The sequence below is a fragment of the Phascolarctos cinereus genome, unplaced genomic scaffold (assembly GCF_003287225.1).
Source record: "Phascolarctos cinereus isolate Bilbo 61053 unplaced genomic scaffold, phaCin_HiC Scaffold_4;HRSCAF=312, whole genome shotgun sequence".
NCBI classification, from domain to species: Eukaryota; Metazoa; Chordata; class Mammalia; order Diprotodontia; family Phascolarctidae; genus Phascolarctos; species Phascolarctos cinereus.
In genome coordinates this window covers 235,618,354-235,625,342 of record NW_027555847.1, presented here as the reverse complement: position 1 = coordinate 235,625,342, position 6,989 = coordinate 235,618,354, and positions in this window count along the sequence as shown.

The window sequence follows — 6,989 nt, the reverse complement described above, 5'->3', positions numbered from 1 at the left end:
ATTATGTTTTGAATCCATTAAAATTTCTATAACAAACTCCTACATTGATAACTTCACTTAGAGTACTCTACAATTCCACATGTATTGCATGAAGAAGTAGAAATGGTACTAATTTTTAAAAAAGATATGACATATAGATAAGCTAGAGCAAGGACACATGCAGGAGATCCATGTTGTGGGTGACAATTTGTGGGCATTAAGGGATCAAATCTCAAGAAATAAGAAAGAAAAGAAGAAATAAAATGTTTGGAAAAAAATAAGCATCTTATTGTTACCAAAGAAGGCACCCTAGAAAATAACAATAACTACCAACTATAAAGTGTGGGTGGGAGGGAACTTGCCAAAAGTGTCTGCCCCTCATGGAGGATGTCTAGACCAGATTTCAAATAGGAGGAGAAAGGAAGGAAATAAGCATTTATTAGGTAACTGCTATGTGCCAGGCACTTTACTAAGCATTTTACAAATATTATTTCATTTAATCCTAACAGCACTCCTGTGGGGTTGGTGCTGTTATTATCACCATTTCACAGTTGAGGAAACTGAGGCAGATAGAGTGACTTGCCCAAAATCACACAGCTAGTAAGTGACAGCATCTGGATTTGAACTGAGGAATTCCTCATTCCAGGTCCAGTGTTCTTTCTACTTTGCCACCTAGAAGCCAGGATTCCCAATTGATGATATGAAGTCTTCTAGATGCAGAGACAAAGACAGAACATAGTGATAGAGTGACAGAGACAGAAAGAGAAGGAGATAAACAGAGATAGAGAGATCACAGATTTTGACAGTTGCAAGGGATCTCAGCAGTCATCTAATCCAACTCCTATGTGAAAGGAATCCTTACTATACCAGACAACTGGTCAACCAGTCTCTGCCTGCAGACCACCCACCGCTTGAGGAAAGTCATTCTGCTTTTAGACAATTCTGCTGGAAAGCTCTGCTAAATCTTCAAGCTTCCATCAGCCTGTTTTCTGTTTATAGCTTTCATTCATTGCTCCTGGTTTTACCCTCTGGGACCAAATAGAAGAAGTCTAATCCCTCCTCCACATGACTGCCCTTCAAAATGCTTAAAGATAGCTGTCATTCCCTTCTCCCTGATCCCATCTTCTCTTCATGATAAACTTAGTCAGTACCTTCGAGACCCTACAACACTTTGGTTATTCTCTCTATTCACTCTCCAGCTTATCAATGTCCTCCTTAAATCACAGTGCCCAAAAGCAAATGTGATCCTCCAGAGAAGGTATGAAGATGGTAGAGTACAGTGGGATTATCACCTCTCTTTTCCTGGAAGTTACGCCTGCCCCTCTTAATGCAGCCCAAGATCTCACTGACTTTTTTGGCTGCTAGTGACACTGCTGACTCATATCAGGCTTATTAACAATGCAAGAGGTTACTTTATTGCTTCGAGCAGTTAATTGCTTTTTTGTGGAGAAAAAAATCTGGACTTCAGAGGGATGTGGCCAAAGCTCTGCTAAATCTCAAGATAGTAATCATTTCTTCACTTGGAGGAGCTGTCCAACTTGACTGATTGAGCTACTGTCATTTCGCTCTCTGGTGAAGAAGCAGAATGTTGTAAGACTGGGTCAGCTCATCATTGCAAACTGCTTACAGGTCAAAATAGGTCAAACTTTTCACAAATAGTAAATTCATTCTTTGGAAAAGAAGATAGAGGTGATGACATGGAATTCTTATTGGTTGAATTGTAGATCAATGTAAACTGAGTAGAATGGTTGATGCTAATTATGAGATATCTTAATTATTAGTGAGTAGACTGGTTGATGCCAATTATGAGATAGCTTTTAATTATCAGCCATGTTAAAAAAAAGTTTTTTTTAAAAAAGATAGTTTCACTAATATTTACAGGGCATAACATTTGTATACTGACAATCTGGAGTTTTCTCAGGTCTGAAACAAAAGGAGGTTGCTAGTTTATAGAACTGTATTCTACTTTCGTCATTCACTGTGAAAGGTTCAAAATTTAGAAAAGGGAGAAATTTCATTAGGTCTAATGGGATAGAAGTCACAAGTGAACTCATTTATGGACCATTTCCTAATACATAAACAGAAATATAAAGAGCCATTTATTTCATTAAGAACCTGGCCAAAAAAAGAAGAAAAAAAACCTCTCTTATCTTCTTTCCCCAATGCTAGGATCATTTAGCTCTAGAAGAGAATGGGTGTGTAAGAATCAGATCCATTTAAACACATAAATGTTTATTAACCCATCAGTTAGTCCTTTTGTAAAAGAACAGAAGATCAAAAAAATGTGAACTAATCTAAGAAAACAAGATGTTTTTATTTATCGTCAAACATAAGAGACTGACATTTTTAAATAACAGGAGAAAAAACTAAATAGCAACACCTTTAATCCCATATACCAGCCTTGTTGGATGTTTACCATAAAGAGGCTGTACGATACATTGGTTAGACCACTGGCTGGGTAGATATTAAACTTGGTTTCTATTTTGAATCCTGTTAACATATCAGCCACTCAATTGCTCAATACTTTCTTATAGGTAAAATGGGACATAATCAGAGATGTCCTGAGGTATTAGGTATGGTAAAAACAGTGTTGGAGTCAGGAAACCTGGGATCTATCCTCAGTTCTATCACTAACTAGTTATATGAACTTGGACAAGTTTCTTGACTTCTCCATGCCTCAGTTTCCTCTACCATAAAACAGGGATGATGACTGCCTCCCTTATAGAGCTGTTGTGAGAATCAAATGAGATAATATACTTTAAAGTCTTTGAAAACTAAATTGCTATACAAATGTAAGATGAGATACAATATATCAACTTCCAGAAGGGTGTGATAAGCCCTTAGGCATGACTAGACCATGTGATAAGTGTAGGAGTAATGCACACACAAAGACAAGTGAATATTTTACAGGTTCACTATTTAGAACCAGGGTACTCAAATTTAATTTTATTGTTCAAGGAGTAGTTTATATACTACTCTAGGATTTAGGAAGAATCTAGGTGGAGATTAAGAGAACTACAGATGTTCAGAACTGAAGGAGACCTCAAAGGTCATCTAGAACCAGAATCTCTTCTGTAACATCCCCAATGAGTAGTCATCCAGTCTTTGAAGAGGACCTACTAGTATTCCCTAAGCAGCCTATTACACTTTGCTATAGCTCTTGTTGTTCAGAAGTTTCCAATTACTCTGTAATTTCTAGCAGTTGCTCCTAATCCTGCTCTCTGGGCCAAAGCAGAACAAATCAAATCCACTTTCCAACACAGCAGCCCATCCAGTACTTGAAGGTGGCAGCTTACCCTCTCTTCCAGGCTAAGCAGCCTCATTTCCTTCTATCCATCTTCATCTGGCATAATCTTGAAGCCCTTACCATCCTGGTCACCCTCTATTGGACACTTTCTAGATGAGGAAAGTGAAATTAAGGAGTTTGCTGCAGATCACACAGAGTGAAAGAGTTCATATTTAAATCTACATTTTCAATGAGAAAACAGTAGTCCTGGAAGGTGATGTGATTTGCTGGGGTCACACAGGGAGCCTCATTGCTGTCTTTTGCCCACAAAGAAGAAAAGTAGTGGCCAGAGTAGAAAGAGCCAGGGTCTCTGCTCTGGGTAAGACAATGCTTTTTGCTGAAGGCTGGGGAAGTTGTTCTGAGACAGCCTAGGGATAGAGAGTGCTGCCTAGGCAGGAGACACAGATCTTGGCTGGCTAAGAGAGATCCGAGCCTATGGTGCTGCTTACCTACATAGATGTCGAAGGACTTTGAGAGAAGCAGATGAAAGAGACATGCACAGACTTCCGAATGGCTGAGAGGATATCTACTTGGAGCTGTAGCCATGTGGGGAAGCCAGCCTTCCAACATATCCCTGACTTCCAGTGCCTTGACCCTAAAGCCTGCTAAAAATGGCCACTCATCTCCTGTGAGATCATTCTGTCTCTCCTAACTGGAGCTGAGAGCTTGTTAATTCATTTATTCTAATGTGTATAACTTCACCATTTCTGATAACTGCTAACTTTGAAGGATGTTTGTGTAAACAGCATTTGGTGGGAAGGAGCTCAATTGAAACTTAGAATTACCCTCTTCTTTGGGAACATCGGGGAAAAGTGATTATTATTCCAAACCTATTAGACCCTGGACTACAAATATTTATGGTAAGGTCAATAAATATATTTTTATCCCAGTTCCCATCTTGGAGACAGGCAAATGAAGTACCCAGAGTCCTCCTCTAGTTTCCTACAAAGGCAGGAATTTCAGTCTCAAAAGATCAGATATTTATGTACGCTACCCTTGGGCCTTTTGTATTTATATTAGACAGTGACCACACATGCTTTATGTATCAGATGTCATATCCCTGCTTCACCCATGACTAAGATTTGAACAATTCTTGCCCTTCCCTTAATTATGCAGGCTTCTTGAAGTCACATTGAAAATGTCTTTCTAAAATACATGAAAACTTTGGGTAAAAATTGATGAATAAAATTAAATAAGGCCTTCATTATTTTAAAAGAATAGTGACTGGCCTGTACCTTTTCATAGCTAACCACTATTGATACTGGTAGGCAGCTGGATGGTGCAGTGGATAAAGTGCTGGATCTGGAGTCAGGAAGATCTCAGTCCAAATCCTGCCTTAGACATTTACTAACTGTATGACCCTGGGCAGGTCACTTAACCCTGTTTGCCTCAGTGTCTTCATCTGTAAAATGAGCTGAAGAAGGAAATGGCAAACCACTTTAGTCTCTTTGCCAAGAAAACCCTAATTGTGTTCTTGAAGAGTCAAACATTGCTTAACAACAACAAAGTCTTAGCACTCATGCCAATAAGTAGAATCATAGGAAATAAGCTCACGTTTCACAGATAATGGTGTGCAGAAATAGAAGACTGGCAATACAATGCCACGTACTCCCTCCATATATATGCTTAAGTGCCTCCTCTCTGTCACTATAGGGCTACAAGTAGAAATGGTTCCTATAACCAGATGCTACAATTTAGACAATGTCCTCATGATTTTTATGGTCTCCTTAACAGATAAGTAACTGGAGATGTAGACCTAAGTTCAACTTTTCTAAGTGCCCTAATTATCCATTTAAACAAAAATCATGTCTTCAAACATAAGGTCTGCTTGTAAAGAATTACAGTTTACTATACTGCAAACCAGGGATGGTTCAGTAAAATTCCTCCTGAATCCCAAGGTTTAACAAGTTTATTCTTTCTGGCCCAGGAGAAACAAATCAAGCAAAGGAAAAAGCCATTCACTCCTCTTTGTCTCTTGTGCTTTGGTTTGGGAATACTGCAGGGGTTTATCAGCTTTTGTCCTTTTGTTTTCCTGCAGTCTGAATAGTCTGAGGATTAATTGAAACTATGATCTCCACAACTGCCACTGGTTTGGAAAGTTTTAACTTTAAGTGCTATACCAATAGCTATTATATAATCAGAAACAACACCTATGGAAAAAAACTATTAGGTCATTGAGTCTATCAATCCCCCTGCTGATTAAGAAGCAATTAAACCTTCTGTGCTGGGTAAATCACACTTGACGTTTACAAAATAAATTTGCCTTTTGCCAGATTTATCACTGTCAGAGATATTTTGATTAAACAGTCAACACCCAACAGTCTCTAAAATTCTTATCTATGCTGTTTTGAATTTCCTCATCAGGCTGAACCCAAGGGGAAATGTTTTATTGTTTGCTTTTGCATCTCTTTCCCCTGGGGGGATTAAGCAGCAAGAGCAAACCTGGCTAAACCCAGAGATGGGAAACACTCCCAAAGGACAGAGTCTGACCACATCAGCACAAAGCCTTCCCAGTCACAGTGGAACAAGGAAGGCAGGTCTTGACTTGTCAAATGACTTATGATTTATTTGCATTAGGCGGGTGAAGGATGAAGCTTCTTTGAGAGATGCAGTGAATCTGAAAAATACTACATCACGGAAGCATTTGTCTGTCCTTGCCTTCCAAATGTACAGATAATGGAATTTAGGCTTGAAGAAGAGAGCACAAAGTAACTGAAAAAATTTGTCCTAAATTCTATCCAGAAAAATTAACCACGGAAAAACTGATTTGCAAAGACAGTCATTTCTTTTCTGCCCTCTTTGAATGCATGAGATAGTTACACAGTCGAGATTAAAAGCTACAGGCTAAGCCGAAATTTATTTCTGACCTTACATCCTAAGACTAGTCAGGCTTCATAGGGTTTTGACATTATGATTGCTTTGAATGGACCGGATATTTTATTTCATTGACTAAGGAAATTACCTATAAGGAAACTCCCTATTACCAGCGTAGATTGGTACCTGTTCTATAACTCATGGTCTTAGAAAATTTCATCATGTCAAAGTAGCTAGAGATCTGGATTTAGAATCAGGAAGTTGGTAAAAATCTTCGAGCACTATCTCTGGACCCATACTGATTAAGGGACCTTAGACAAATCAATGAATCTTTCAGTGCCCCAGGCAACTCTCTAAACCTGACTCAGGAGTTATGAAAGAAACAAGGAGAAGACAGTTTGTCTGCTTTTACCCTCTTCCACTTTCTTGTATTCACTGACACTTTATTTTGTGGTTTTTCTCATGTTTGCTTTGCATATGTTTTGTCCCTCCCAATAGTTGTAAACTCCTAAAGAGACGGGATTGTGCTGGCTATTCTTTTATGTCTTTGGCCCCAGTACTCTTTAAACCCAAGTGGGTTCACAAGAAGTCCCTTGATCTTTATTGCCCATGTCTAAAAGCCTGTGGTTCTTCCTTGGGCAGCTAAGTGTTGGAATTGATAAAGTGCTGGACTTAAAGCCACGAAGACCTGAGTTTGAATCCTGCCTCAGACACATGATAATTTGGGCTAACCTGAGCAAGTCATAAAACCTCTCTCAGGTTTAGTTTCCTCATCTGTAGAGTGAGGGGAATAATTAGTACTTACTTCAAAGGGCTGTCGTAAGACTCAAGAAACAATAAATGCAAAGTGATTTGCAAACCCTAAAGTGCTAAATAAATGTTAATTACTTTATTTAACAACTAAACAACA